Source organism: Gossypium arboreum, chromosome 11, assembly GCF_025698485.1.
Source record: "Gossypium arboreum isolate Shixiya-1 chromosome 11, ASM2569848v2, whole genome shotgun sequence".
NCBI lineage: Eukaryota > Viridiplantae > Streptophyta > Magnoliopsida > Malvales > Malvaceae > Gossypium > Gossypium arboreum.
This window is the reverse complement of record NC_069080.1, coordinates 118,794,137-118,810,246: the sequence shown is the minus strand read 5'-3', so window position 1 is coordinate 118,810,246 and position 16,110 is coordinate 118,794,137. Positions and strand designations below refer to the sequence as shown.

General features: G+C 36.7%; 1 non-coding gene across 1 annotated transcript; it reads right to left on the bottom strand.

Annotated features, from left to right (window-relative positions):
* Positions 1 to 7,447: 7,447 nt before the first annotated feature.
* Positions 7,448 to 7,554, bottom strand: LOC128285010 (small nucleolar RNA R71). Its single transcript, XR_008275426.1, has one exon. It is a non-coding gene; the product is annotated as a small nucleolar RNA R71 (small nucleolar RNA).
* Positions 7,555 to 16,110: the final 8,556 nt, after the last annotated feature.

Genomic DNA, 16,110 nt, shown 5'->3' with positions numbered 1-16,110 from the left:
CACAGGCGTGTGCCCTTGTCTTCAAGGAAAAAATTTTAAAGTTGCCAGTTTAGTCCTGAGCCACTTCTAAAGCATGTATTGGGCACCGTAGGCCCATATTAGGGGCTTTATGGTGAAATTTGAAAAGAATTGATCTGGAATGCTAATTTATGACTCGATTTTGTATAAAAGTTAGTGTATAAGTCTGGTAATACCTCGTAACCCTATTTTGGTGACGGATACGAGTTAAGAGTGTTACATTTAGTGGTATCAGAGCTAACCAGGTTTAGCCGATTCTAGGATTAAGTCAAGTATTAAAAAGGAGTCATGAGGTACATGCCATTTTTATGTTAAATTGAGTCGGGATTGAATGCTGATATATATATTGATAAATTAATTCTGTTTTATAGTGAGTAAAAGATGTTTGACGAAAGTATCGAGGGTACTAATCAAGAAATGTACAGTAGAAATGAATTACATGATGTAAAAGAATCTGAATCCGCAACCCCAAGTGTAAACTCGGTAGGTAACCAACCACCGAATACTGGAAGGGATAATACAGAAATATTTAGAATGATTGCTGAAGCTCTTCAAAAAGCGGTAGGAAGTATGCCTGTTACTACTTCTACCCCTGCTACCTAACGAGCCCCTATTAAGGAACTGCGAAAGTATGAAGCTACAGAATTTCTAGGATCAAAGGGAGCTGATTCAACAACAGTTAAAAATTGGTTAGAGACTACCAAGAGAATTTTGAAGCAATTAGAATGCACACTACAGGAAAGTTTTGTATATGTTATTTCTCTGTTACAAGAAGAGGCTTACATATGGTGGGAATCAGTGATTCAGAATATACCGGAAAAATAGGTAAACTGGGAATTCTTTCAACGCGAATTTCAAAGGAAGTATTTGGGAGAGACATATATGGAAGACCGTAAACAGGAGTTTTTGATGCTGAAACAGAGAGATATGTCCATAGTGGATTATGAACGGGAATTTCTGAGACTGAGTAGATATGCAACTGAATTTGTACCGAATGAAGCAGACAGATGTAAGAGATTTCTAAGAGGACTACGAGATGAATTCCAACTACAATTGTTGCCTCTATGGATTGTTGGAAAAGAGAGAGAAATCCCGGTTGAACCTTCGGAAAGATTGGATGATACAGATGGTATGTAGCTAGGTCACATGTATAGTGCTGAGTGCACATCATGTGTACAAGAGAGCTACAAGACATTATGATGTAGCTAGGTCGCATGGGTGATACTGTGTGTACACTATGTAGACAAGAGAGCTACGGGATATATGTAGCTAGGTCACATGCGTAGTTCCAAGTGAAGGACACCATGTAGACAAGAGAGCTATGAGATAAACTGGCTAGGTCACATGGGTGGTACTAAGTGTTCACCATGTGTACAAGAGAGCCGAACTATATGATGGGTGGAGCTATGTGCTGAAACCACCAAGTATCGAGGATTGATCCAAAGTGTTTAATGGGAGACTCTCTATGTATTGCTTTGTGAGTTTTGTGATGAATAAGTGTAGGAACTTGGTTATGTGAATGATGTGTTCATTAAGTGTCCAGGATGTGGTAAGGTTATAAACAAGTAAGTTATACATGAGGATGATTTTATGGTGACCTTGTGATCATGGGCCTATACTTGTGATGTATGAAATGTGGTGAAAATGATTTGTGATATGTATGTTAAAATGAGGTTAATACAAAGAAAGTGTGAAAGAATGAATTAGCAATAAAACTGTTTTGGACAAGAGCAGATGGACGTGATTTTGAAAAATCACCAAAAATAGTATAAATTGAATCGAGACTGAATGAGATATCAAATTAAATATTAATGAGTCTATTTTCATATAAAAGAGAAAGCAAAAGAGTTCTATATTTTGAGATATTTATGTTTTTGTGAGCCTGATTCGAATGATTACGTGATCCCCTGTTCGACTTTGGAAAATCACAAAATTTGGAGAAAAATAATTAGAGGCTAAAATTATATTTTAAAATCCATAATGAGTCTATTTTCAAGATAAATCAACAAGAACATTATCCCAGTTCATCTTGTGAGATAATTATTTTTTAGTGAAGAGAGGTCGAATCGTCGGAAAGTGAAACAGAGAAATTTTAATGAATAAACTATACTAATTGGCTAAACCAAAAATTATGAAAATTTTATGGTGGAAATATATGTGAGTCTATTTTCAGGGGAAATTTACGGATCTTAATTTGGAGCTCTGTAGCTCGAATTATAAATAATTAAGTGACTATGACTCGTGTGGACAGTTTGATGTGAACATTTATTAGTAAATTGTGAAATCGTACTTACAAGAATACTATATACATTAAGGATGTGGAATGGAGAGGAGGAGGAGGAAAATAAATATATGTGGAATACATGGAAACTATGGTATATGAGATATTGATATAATGAAATAAATGATATGTGTTTATAAGAAAACAAAAGAGAATGTTATGTATCATGACATGTATATATATATATATATATATATATATATGACTAGTCTCAATGTAATGCTTGTTGGGTATGGAATTGAATTGAAATGTTTCAGGAAAACATATTATTAGCATGATCTCAATCGTGGTATTTTATAAAGATATGATCTAGCTTTAAATATGAATGCTTGATGATTAAGCTAAAGATATTTGGTAAGATGATAATCTTGGTATAAATGTATAAGTGGTACTATAATAAACAAGGTAAAATGAGTATGAGAGACACATGTATGATGACATACAAATGCTATGTTTGTGGTTTAATTGAGGATGTTTAATCATTAAATGAATACCATGTTATATGCTTTTGATTTTGTATAAGTGTGTAAGAGATCAATGTTGACCAAAGCTTGGAAAATAGCCTAGGTATATTCCACAGCAGAGACACGACCATGTGTCTCGGTAGTGTATGGAACACGACTTTGGGACACGGGCGTGTGGAGCCTTAAAGCATGAAATTTCCAAGATTTTCGTAAGTTCTCGGTTTAGTCCCAAACCCTTTCTAAAGTATGTTTTGGGCAAAAGTAGACTCAAATAAGGGACTATGTGTAAGAGAATGAACGCTTTGAAATATGAATAAAATTTTATGGCTCGTATTTTAGTTTAATGTTTGTATGTTTGTCTGGTAACGCCTCGTACCTTAGCCCGGCCTCGGATACGGGTAAGGGGTGTTACAGTCAGAAAAGTTTTGAAATGTTGAAGCAAATATTGACAGAGGCACTGGTATTGACTTTACCAGAGTTGGGAAAAGATTTTGTTGTGTACGGTGATGCTTCTTTAAATGGTCTCGGGTGTGTGCTGGTGCAAAATAGAAAAGTAATTGCTTATGCTTCACGACAATTGAAACCGCATGAACACAATTATCCAACACATGATCTAGAATTAGCAGTTGTGATATTTTCCTTGAAAATTTGGAGACATTACCTATACGGTGAAAAGTGCTATATTTATACTAATCATAAAAGTCTGAAATACCTGCTTTCTCAAAAGGAACTGAACCTGAGACAAAGATAATGGATAGAGCTTTTGAAAGATTATCATTGTGTTATAGAATATCACCCAGGTAAAGCTAATGTTGTAATTGATGCATTGAGTAGAAAAGTTGCAATAGAACTGAGAGCGATGTTTGCACAACTCAATATTACTGATGACAGAGGACTCTTGGTTGAATTAAGAGTGAAACCAGTAATGTTTGATCAGATTAGATTAGCACAGTTGAAAGATGACAAATTAATGAAGAAAAGAGAGATGGTATAAAATGATAAAGCAGGGAAGTTTAGTATTTACGAAAATGATTGTTTGAGATTTCAGAATCGGCTCCGTATTCCAACTACTTCTGAGATAAAGGAATTAATTCTTCAAGAAGCTTACAATGGTCAGTTTTCCTTACATCCTGTAGGCATAAAAATGTATCATAATTTATGAGAATTTTATTGGTGGCTGGGAATGAAAAAGGATATAACTGAATATGTAGCTAAATGTTTGACTTGTCAACGAGTAAAGGCAGAACATCAAGTTTCGACAGGGTTGCTTCAGCCTATTAGTATTCCAGAATGGAAATGGGACCGAATAACAATGGATTTTGTAACTGGGTTGTGATCACGATTTTCGTGTGACAGGTTTTAAATATTTATAATGAATTGTTCTTGATACTAACTATTATCACGATGTAGGCAAGTGTACCTATCGAACAGTAGTATGGTTTTAACAAAACCGAATTGTCAAACCCAAAGGAACTAAAAGTACTAGTAATGACTGTCTTTTTATTATCTAGCCTAAAAATAGGGGGGTTTTGTTTTAACTAACTAATTATCTAAACTAAGAATTCACAGAAAGTAGATTTGGGGGATTACTTTTGGAAAATGATTGAATTAAGACAATACCTAAGGAAAAATCCACCTAGACTTTACTTGTTATTCTGGCTCCGAATCGGATGATTTATTCATTTAACTTCTTTCGTAGAGATCCCTAAGTTATGTTATTATCCCTATTCAAGACTGATAACGTTTAATCCCTAGATTGAATAATTGAGACTTTTCTCTAATTAACACTCTAGGGTTGTATTAACTCGATCTATGAATCTCCTTATTAGGTTTCACCCTAATCTGGCAAAATCTTGTCACCCTATATCTAGGCGCACAATCAAATCCACTTAATTATGAAAAATGTACTCTTAGACAGGTCTATTCCTCCTCTGAATAAGAGCTTATCTTGAATCAGTATCTTGGGATATCAAAACAAGAATTAAGAACACATAATTTAGAGCAAGTTTAATATTTATCATACAATTCAGAAAATAATAACAAGATTCATCTTAGGTTTCATTCCCCTTAGGTATTTAGGGGATTTAGTTCATAACTAAAAAGGAAAACATCTCGGAAGAATATGAATACAAAACATAAAGAAAACCCAAAACTCTGAAGGGAAATTGAGGGAGATTTTGGTCTTGATGATGAATCCAAGCACGAGATTGAACAATCAGCTTTCTTCGAGTAATTCCTTCCTCCCTCTCTGTGCCTCTTCCCCCTTCCTCCTTTAGGGTGTATTTTATAGGCTTTGGAATGCCTAAGAACCCTCAAAATTAGCCTTTTCTGAATTGGACTCAACTTGGGCTTGGCAGGGACACGCCCGTGTGAGTTGTGCTTCTATTATGCCAAATTGACATGGCCGTGTGGTCTACCCGTATGAGGAAGTCCAGGCCATGTTGATTTCGTACTTTGGCCCATTTTCTTCATTTTTGGCCCGTTTCTCGTTCCTTTCGCTCTCCTATGTTCTCCTAAGTATAAAACTTGAAATTAAGCCATTAGGAGCATCAAATTCTCCAATTCTAAGGAAAAATCATCAATAAAATGTGTTAAGCATGGTGTAAAAATATGTATAAATTACGGTTTATCAAATATGCCCACACTTAAGCATTTTGATAAACCATAATTTATACATATTTTTACCCCATGTTTAATGCATTTTATGGATGATTTCCATTAGAATTAGTGAATTCGATGCTCCTAATGCTTTAATTGCATGTTTTATACTTAGGAGAGCATAAGAGAGCGAAAGGAATGAGAAACAGGCCAAAAACTGAGAAAATGGGCCAAAGTACAAAATCAACACGGCCTGGACCTCCTCAGACGGGCAGACCACACGGCCATGTCAATTTGGCAGAATCGAAGCACGACTCACACGGGTGTGTCCCTGCCGAGCCCAAGTTGAGTCCAATTCGGAAAAGGCTAATTTCGAGGGTTCTTAGGCATTCCAAAGCCTATAAAATACACCTTAAAGGAGGAATGGGGAAGAGGCATAGAGAGGGAGGAAGGAATTACTCGAACAAAGTCGATTGTTCCATATCAGAAGCCGGATTCATCATCAAGACTGAAGATCTCTCCTCAATTCCCCTTCAGGAGTTTTGGGTTTTCTTTATGTTTTGTATTCTTTATTGTTCTGAGATGTTTTCTTATTTAGTTATGAACTAAATCCCCTAAATACCTAAGGGGAATGAAACCTAAGACGAATCTTGTTATTATTTTCTGAATTGTATGATAAATATTTAACTTGTTCTTAATTATGTGTTCTCAATTCTTATTTTGATATCTCAAGATACTAATTCAAGATAAGCTCTTATTCAGAGGAGGAATAAACCCTGTCTAAGAGTACATTTATCATAATGAAGTAGAGTTGATTGCGCGCCTAGACATAGGGTGACAAGATTTTCCCAGATTGGGGTGAAACCTAATAAGGGGATGCATAGATCGAGTTAATGCAACCCTAGAGTGTTAATTAGAGAAAAGTCTCGGTTATTCAATCTAGGGATTAGATGTTATTAGTCTTGAATAGGGATAATAACATAACTTAGGGATCTCTACAGAACAAGTTAAATAAATAAATCATCCGATTTAGAGCCAGAATAACAAGTACAGTCTAGGTGGATTTTTCCTTAGGTATTTTCTTAATTCAATCAATTTTCCCAAAAGCAATTCCCCAATTCTATTCTCTGTGAGTTCTTAGTTTAGATAATTAGTTAGTTAAAACAAAAACCTCTTTATTCTTAGGCTAGATAATAAAAAGACAGTCATTACTAGTACTTTTAGTTCCTTTGGGTTCAACAATCCGGTCTTGCTAAAACTATACTACTGTTCGATAGGTACACTTGCCTACATCATGATAATAGTTAGTTCAAGAACGAGTAATTATAAATATTTAAAACCTATCACGAAATAACGCGATCAAGTTTTTGGCGCCGTTGCCGGGGAACTAAGATATTAGGAACACTTATTTTTTATTACTTTAGCCATTTATTTTTCTTGCAATTTAATTTAATTTAATTATTATTATTTTTATTAATTTACTTTTTCCTTCTCTTGGCAGGTTTTTATAGTTTATGACTAGAAGAAACCCGTCAGGACCATTACTTTTTGACGAAGAAATCGATCGTACAGTTCACAAAAATGAAAGAGAAATAAGGCAAAGCTTAAGATACACGAAGAATGAGCAAGAAGACGATACTTAACCCCTAACTGAAGAGATGGCTGAAAACCAAGGCAATCAGCTACCTCCTGCAATTGCGGTTAATCAACATCTTACTCCACGCACTATGTATGATTATGCTAAACCTTCTTTAATAGGAACTGAATCGAGCATAGTTAGACCTGTTGTAGCTGCAAATACTTTTGAATTAAAACCTAACACTATTCAAATGATACAGCAATTTGTTCAGTTTGATGGTTTGCAGGATGAGGATCCCAACGCTCATTTAGCCAACTTTTTAGAACTATGCGATACATTTAAAATTAATGGTGTCTCTGATGATGTCATTTGTCTTCGGTTATTTCCTTTTTCATTGAGGAACAAAGCTAAACAGTGGTTGAACTCGTTACCATGAGGGTCAATTACTACTTGGGAATAAATGACCGAAAAATTTTTACTAAAATATTTTCGTCGGGTAAAACGGCTAAATTACGTAACGATATCTCTTCTTTTGTGTAGATGGATTTAGAAACACTTTACGATGCATGGGAGAGATACAAGGATCTTTTGAGAAGGTGCCCTCACCATGGGTTACCGCTTTGGCTCTAAGTACAAGCATTCCACAATGGTCTGAATCCTTCGACTCGACAAATGGTTGACGCAGCTGCTGGCGGAACCATCAACAATAAAACACCAGAAGATGTCTATGAGTTTGTAGAGGAGATGTCACTGAATAACTATCAGTGGCAAGTCATGAGGACAAAGCCAATGAAAACAGTCGGCGTTTATAACATCGATTTGGTCACCATGCTCTCTAATCAGGTAGAACTCTTGAATAAGAAAATTGATGGTTTTCTTAGTTCTTCACAGGTTCACCTAGTAATGCAGTGCGAAGCAAGTGGAGGTGGAAGAAACCATTCGGAATACCAACCTTATGGCCACAACATGGATAACGAGCAATTAAATTACATGGGTAATAATCTTTGACCTCAAAACAATCCATATAATAACACTTATAATGCAAGTTGGAGGAACCACCCAAATTTCTCATGGAGCGGTCAAGGAAATCAAAGACCACAACTACCTCTGTGCTACCAACAACCACCCTACCAACAGGAAAAGAAGCCAAACCTTGAAGAGATGCTCTCAAATTTTATATCAGTGTCAGAAACCAATTTTCAGAACACCTAAACAACACTTAAAAATCAACAAATATCGATCCAAAGGCTCGAAACGCAGATAGGCCAGCTTTCCAAACCAATCTCCGAACGACCACAGGGTAGCTTGCCAAGTAATACTGAACCCAACCCAAGGGAACAGCTCAACGCAAATAATATTCAAGATGCCGAAGGAGTCATTGAGCCTAAACTAGATTTGAGGCAAGAAACAGTGGTAAGCAAAGGTAAAGGTGAGGTAGATTATAATAAAAACAAACCAGTGACAGTCGAATATAAACCTCGTGTGCCATACCCCAACGCGACAAGGAAAGACCACTCAGATGAACAATTTGGTAAATTCCTCAAACTCTTAAAGAAATTACATATTAACTTATCGTTTATTGAGGCTCTATCGCAGATGCCAAACGCAATGAAATTTTTAAAGGAGCTTTTAGTAAATAAGCGGAAGTTGGACGAGGCGCCGCATGTGGAGCTGAACGCAGTTTGCTCGGCCATTCTCCAAAATAAACTACCCAACAAACTAAAAGATCCAAGGAGTTTTATGATTCCTTGCTTAATAGGTAGTTTAGATGTTAATTATGCATTAGCTGATCTAGGGGCTAGTATCAACGTCATGCCCTACAAAATGTTTAAGCAACTAGGTCTCGGGAAACCCAAACAGACTAGGATGAGCATTCAATTAGCAGACAAAACTATAAGATTTCCTAGGGGTATTATTGAAGATGTGTTAGTTAAAATTGATAAATTTATATTTCCCGTTGACTTTATTGTTCTAGACATAGAAGAGGATAGCAACACTCCCTTAATTCTAGGAAGGCCCTTTTTAGAAACTGCTAAAACAATCATTGATGTTGGCAAAGGTGAACTCACACTTCGTGTGAGAGACGAAACAATCACCCTTCAAGCTCGCAATTCTAGCAACACATTGGGAATTGAAGGTGATCGTTTAACGCATTCTCTTAGAACTGACAATATGTTACAACCTACTTTACAGGGAATGAGTTTGAAGGAAGCACACGAGTCATTCTCAAGCAATAGTAGAGGACCTATTCATGAAGATTGAAGATTAAAAATCGAGGAACTCGATGAATGGCAGATGCACAAACCAAGAACACTCGATAAACTGAAACTACAACAGAACGAGCTCGATACCTCTCTAAATCAACTTAAGGTTAGAGATAAAGTCTTACCAGATGCCGCAGATCCCCACATTGTCACTTCCAGACCTAACGAAGAAATCCCTCTTAAGGTACTCAGTATTTTTCCATTCGGTACGGTGGAGGTGAGTCATCTCAAGTTTGGCACTTTTAAGGTAAACAACACCCGTTTAAAACCTTATTTTAAGATTGATAACAGGAATGAGGAGTCTAAACTCCTTGAACCACCATGATCATTCAACGGAGAGGTAAGTCGAGCTTAGACTATAAATAAGCGCTTCTCTGGAGGCAACCCGAACACTAACTGTATTAACTTCTTTAAAAATTTAGTCTTCGACATCTAACTTACTAACGGAGCTCTTGAATACAAGTTTTTCCACAGAGACACGGCCAAGCACACGGGCGTGCTTAGGGACGTGTGAAAGCAGAGCAAAATATTTCCCCAACACGAGTTACGATAAAATGCCACGGCGGTTCGACATGGCCGTTGTCGAGGCTGCCAAAACAACATGGGCGTGCGACATGCCCATGTGGATGACCCGTGGTTGAAACTAAGAAACTGGCACGGGCGTGCGAAACGTCGTGTCTAACACCCATGGTCAAACTTGTCAAATTAACATGGGCGTGGGGCTTGCACACACGGGCGTGGGAGAAGCGAACGAAGCTAGACACGATCGTGCGACACGGCTGTATGCACCCACACACCTAAGGAACACGGGTGTGTACAAAATGTCAGAAGCGCCCAAATTTAAAATTTGCGAAGCACACGAGCTGAAATTGGGGAACACGGGCGTGTGCCATGGTCGTGTGGCCCAAAATCTATAAATACCCTGCACTATTCACTTTCTTCCTCATTCAAAAACCCTAACCCTAGCTGCTGCAACTCTACACGGCTTTCCTGCCACGCCCGTACGCTGCTTCCCACTTTATTTTTGACGTCAATCTCTTTCCCTTAGCATTTGTTTACTCCTTTCACTTCTATTTTACTTATTTCTAATGCTTATTATCAACATAATCTTCATATCTTTTGAACTATTTTTCATTTTTCTATCATTTAATTTGTATTCTTAGGTTAGTTATCATACATTTCATGTTAAATCAAGTTATTAGGAACACCTCATACCCATGACATTACTATGCTTATTGTCATGCTATTACCATGCCAATGTCTATCATTTAATTTGTATTCCTAGGTTAGTTATCATACAATCCGTGTTAAATTGAGACTAGGAAAACTTCATAGCCATTACATTTCTATTCTCATTCTCATTGTTATTGTGCTTGAGTTTGCTTCATATTAGTAGTCTTGGCAAAAATAGTTAGTTCAAATTCATGCCTTTTACTTCTTCGATTTTGTTTACCTATTATTATTATTCTTTATATTACAGGCTTTTAATGTCATCTTCACGAGGAAAGAAAACCGCTGTACCTGTCTCGAAGAAGAGAAATGGAGCATCATCTTCCGCGGGTTCAACCGCGAAAATTCGTCACCTTCTCTTGCAGCTCCCCTGAGGGCCCCAAGAAGAGCTTTTCTAAATACTTCGGGCCTGGCCCTTAATTGTAGGCCGCTGCATCGGCTGGGCTGCTGTAGAACAAGTTCAGATGATTGATGCAATTCGGGCCCTCCTAACCACCGACCCTTGGGAGCTGTTCTTTGGGATTATCGAACCAACATACCTCGAGCTCACGATAGAACTATGCTCAACGTTCCATCTTCAGACCGTAATGACAAATTACAATGATCCCGGCACGGTCCAATTTCGCTTAGGTGGGTTAGTTCGCCAGCTAAGCGTCCCAGAGTTCGGTGCTGCATTAGGCTTATATACGGAGGAGTTCAGGGAGGAGAAAGATTTAGACACTCTCAGTCGCCACATACACTTCTTTCCCTCGAAGTGCTGGCACACTTTGGCCCTTGGTGCAGCCTCCTACAATCCTAGCCACTCCAATGCATCAGTTCTCCCACCAACCTTGAGGTACCTACACGCCATTTTAGCTCACACGATTACAGGGAGGTGAGAGAGCACTGGCATCGTCAACACTCACGATGCCTACTTCTTATGGTGTATGTCGCACGGGCACGTCATCGACCTTGCCTATTTCATTGCCCTCGCGATTCAGCACCAGACGGAGCGACATCGGAAAGGGGTCATCTCCATTGGCCCCTACGTGACTCGACTGGCGTGACACTTCGGGCTCCTCAACACCGCAGCCCAAGAATCATCCCTCACCCTCTTTGGCCAGATGTCTCTACAATGCATCTCGAGCATGTTTAGCATGAGGATGATCGAGAGGCGCCGAGGAACCTACCCTTCCCAGTATCGTCTCGCCCAATCTATCATGGAGGAGGCCTACGAGGACATTCCTGATGATGTCCCCCCACAGCACGAGGACCCACCGAATTAGCCACCACCACCTCTCGTCCAGTTCATGTGGCGGCTTCATATGCTGACATCTCCGAGCGCCTCACCCGATTCGAGCAGCAGTGTTTTCAACAATTTGACAACATTGATGCTACTCTATAGCAAATTTGTCAGTACCTCCACATCTAGTCGCCAGTCCCACCTCGCGAACCATCCAACGATGAAAATGTTTAAGAATATTTATTTATTATTTTATTTTATGTTATTTTATTTTATTTTATTTTTAGTCAAACTACTTTTTATTTTTATTAGTTTTTAGAATTTTATTTTTAATTATCAAATTTGGTTATTTCTTTACGAGTAATTATTCCTTCTAATATCCCCTAAAAAGATCCTGATTTTATCACAGTTAAATCAGAGCTCTTAAGCTCATCATCGCATCGGAACTAAAAACTCCACCGAGAAAGGTTCTTCACGATTGCCATGTTCTGATTGACGACGACCATAGCTACCGCTAGATATAATATTCTTTTGGCGCAGGACTTATGGACTAATGAACCTCTACGACCGCCGGAGTATCCTCCTCCACTCTCGAACCGACTAATCTCTAAAACTCTAGTTCGAGGAATTCATCATACAAGAAGTTTCACTTCTCTCCCTGTTTTATTTTTATATTCTATATTACCTATCTTTGTACATTGAGGGCAATTTACATCTTAAGTGTGGGGGGGACATTTATTTTATTATCAGAAAAATCCCTGTATAATCACCTTGTTCACTTGAAAAGCTCTCATATCATATTTAGGATAAATTTTAATTGATTAATGATTTTTGATTGATATATCTTGAATTAAAACACAGGGATTTATGCATTGATTGAATAAAATTTAAGACATTAGAGAATCAAGCATGATAAGTTGATTTTTAAGAATTTAAAATTATAGGTTGTTTCCCCAAGTCTAGGTATTACTTTGAATTGGAATTTACGAGTCTGAACATCAAAAAGCCATAATTTTTGTGAGATTTTTGAGCCTTTTGAGCATCTATTAATTCTTTCATGCTCACTTTTATTATTGCTTTGAGTGCGTCAGTATTGAACTGTTATTCTAGAACTTGCTTGATTATGCATGTAGAGACCACACCATTTGATTTGATATGTCAAAATGATTAAGGCACTTAGGATTAACCCACTCATGCGATGAAAAGCCTACCTCCACAATTAACCTTTAGTAAACCCCTTTGAGCATAACAAGCCATTCCTTGTATTAACCTCAATATTAACCCTTAACCCATTATTGTTGAAATCTCCTAAATTAATTTGATCCTTACTTTTGTCGAGATTTGAGTTGAAGAAATTGCTTAGCTATGTCTTGTTTGTAATAAGTTAGCCTATGCTATTTAACTTGTTCTTAAAAAAAAAAACCTATGTATACAAATTAGTAATTTCATATTCTGAGAAGAGGCTCTGTTGTACACAAGTGATATCAACTTTTTTTTTTTAGGCAATTTTTCAATTCAATCTCGATTCTAACCCTTCCTTTCAGCTTGTGACCACACCCCCCAACCAAGCCTCGTTTCAACCCTCAAAGACCTTTTGATTGATGTATCATCTTAAAGTATAGTGGTGGAGATTTGATTTTCATGCAAGCCTATGGTAATGACTTTTCATTATTGACTATTGAGTGCTTCATTTATTGTCTTTAAACACCTCGAGTTCTTTGAGTGAATCTTTAGTGAGGATGTGAAACTCTGTGATATTCTGAATCAAAGGTAATTACTCAGATGATGGGAGACACCTATGTTTGCATAATTAAATACTCAACTTGGAATGTTTGAAACTTTTATGTTCTTTTAGTTGAATCCTTAATGTATGATTACCTATGGATTATTTTGAGATATTATCGATAGAAATTATAAGCTGAGAAGAATTTATTTTGATTATGAGTTGAGGATTTTGCTTGAGGAAAAGCAAATGCTTAAGTGTGGGGGTATTTGATAAACCGTAATTTATACATATTTTTACCCTATGTTTAATGCATTTTATGGATGATTTCCATTAGAATTAGTGAATTCGATACTCCCAATGCTTTAATTTCATGTTTTATACTTAGGAGAGCATATGAGAGCGAAAGGAATGAGAAACGGGCCAAAAACGGAGAAAATGGGCCAAAGTACGAAATCAACACGGCTTGGACCTCCTTAAACGGGCAGACCACACGATCGTATCAATTTGGCAGGCTCGAACATGGCCTGAAGTAATCGAACACGGGTGTGTCCCTGCCGAGCCCAAGTTTAGTCCAATTCAGAAAAGGCTAATTTTGAGGGCTCATAGGCATTCCAAAGCCTATAAATACACCCTAGAAGAGGAGAAAAGAGAACACACAGAGGAGGGGGGTAAGGAATTACTCCAAGAAATTTGATTGATTCATCTCAGAAGCTGGATTCATCATCAAGACTGAAGATCTCTCCTCAATTCCCCTTTAGGAGTTTTAGGTTTTCTTTATGTTTTTTATTCTTTATTATTCTGAGATGTTTTCTTATTTAGTTATGAACTAAATCCCCTAAATACCTAAGGGGAATGAAACCTAAGACGAATCTTATTATTATTTTCTGAATTGTATGACAAATATTTAACTTGTTCTTAATTATGTGTTCTTAATTCTTGTTTTGATATCTCCGGATACTAATTCAAGATAAGCTCTTATTCAGAGGAGGAATAGACCCTGTCTAAGAGTACATTTATCATAATTAAGTGGAGTTGATTTTGCGCCTAGAGATAGGGTGACAAGATTTTGCCGGATTAAGGTGAAACCTAATAAGGGGATGCATAGATCGAGTTAATGCAACCCTAGAGTGTTAATTAGAGAAAAGTCTTAGTTATTCAATCTAAGGATTAGATGTTATTAGTCTTGAATAAGGATAATAACATAACTTAGGGATCTCTACGGAACAAGTTAAATGAATAAATCGTCCGATTCGGAGCCAGAATAACAAGTACAGTCTAGGTGGATTTTTCCTTAGGTATTGTCTTAATTCAATCGATTTTCCCAAAAACAATTCCCCAATTCTATTCTCTGTGAGTTCTTAGTTTAGATAATTAGTTATTTAAAACAAAAACCTCTTTATTCTTAGGCTAGATTATAAAAAGACAATCATTACTAGTACTTTTAGTTCCTTTGGGTTCGACAATCTGGTCTTGCTAAAACTATACTACTGTTCGATAGGTACACTTGCCTACATCGCGATAATAGTTAGTTCAAGAACGAGTAATTATAAATATTTAAAACCTATCACGAAATAACACGATCACATTTGCTTGTCCTCAAGCAAAATCCTCAACTCATAATCAAAATAAATTCTTCTCAACTTATAATTTCTATTAAAAATATCTCAAAATAATCCATAAGTAATCATACATTGAAAATTCAACTGAAAGAACATCAAAGTTTCAATCATTCCAAGTTGAGCATTTTACCATGAAAATTTAGGTGTCTCCCATCGTCTAAGTAATTACTTTTGATTCAAAATGTCACAGAGTTTCACATCCTCACTAAAGATTCACTCAAATCACTCGAGGTGTTTAAGGACAATAAATGAAGCACTCAATAGTTAATAATGAAAAGTCATTACTATAGGCTTGCATGAAAATCACATCTCCACCACTATAAATTGAGATGATACATCAGTCAAAAGGTCTTTAAAGGGTTGTAACGTGGCTTTGGTTAGGGGGTGTAGTCACAAGCTGAAAGAAACGGTTAGAACCGAGATTGAATTGAAAAATCACTTAACTAGAAAAAGATTTACTCATCACTTGCGTACAACAGAGCTTCTTCTCAGAAAATGGAATTTAACTTCTTTGGCTCAAAAGATTACTACTAATATGTATATATATACACGTATTTTTTTTATTTTTTTAAGAACAAGTTAAATAACATAGACTAACTATTAAGAACAAGACATAGCTGAGCAACTATTTCAATTCAAATCTCGACAAAAATAGGGATCAAAATTAATTTAGGGGATTTAAATAATAATAGGTTAAGGGTTAATATTAAGGGTAATACAGGAAATGGCTTGTTAGGCTCAAGGGATTCACTAGGGGTTAATCGTAGAGGTAGGCTTTTCATGGCATGAGTGGGTTAATCCTAAGTGCCTTAATCATTCTGACATATCAAATCAAATGGTGTGGTCTTAACATGCATAATCAAGCAAGTTCTAGAATAACAGTTCAATACTGACGCACTCAAAGCAATAATAAAGTTAAACATGAAAGAATTAATAGATGATCAAAAGGCTCAAAAATCTCACAAAAATTATGGCTTTTTGATGTTTAAAACTTGTGAATTCAAACTCAAAGTAATACCTAAACTTTGGGGAAACAACCTAAAATTTTAAATTCTTAAAAATCAACTTATCATGCTTGATTCTCTAATTTCTTAAAGTTTAAACAATCA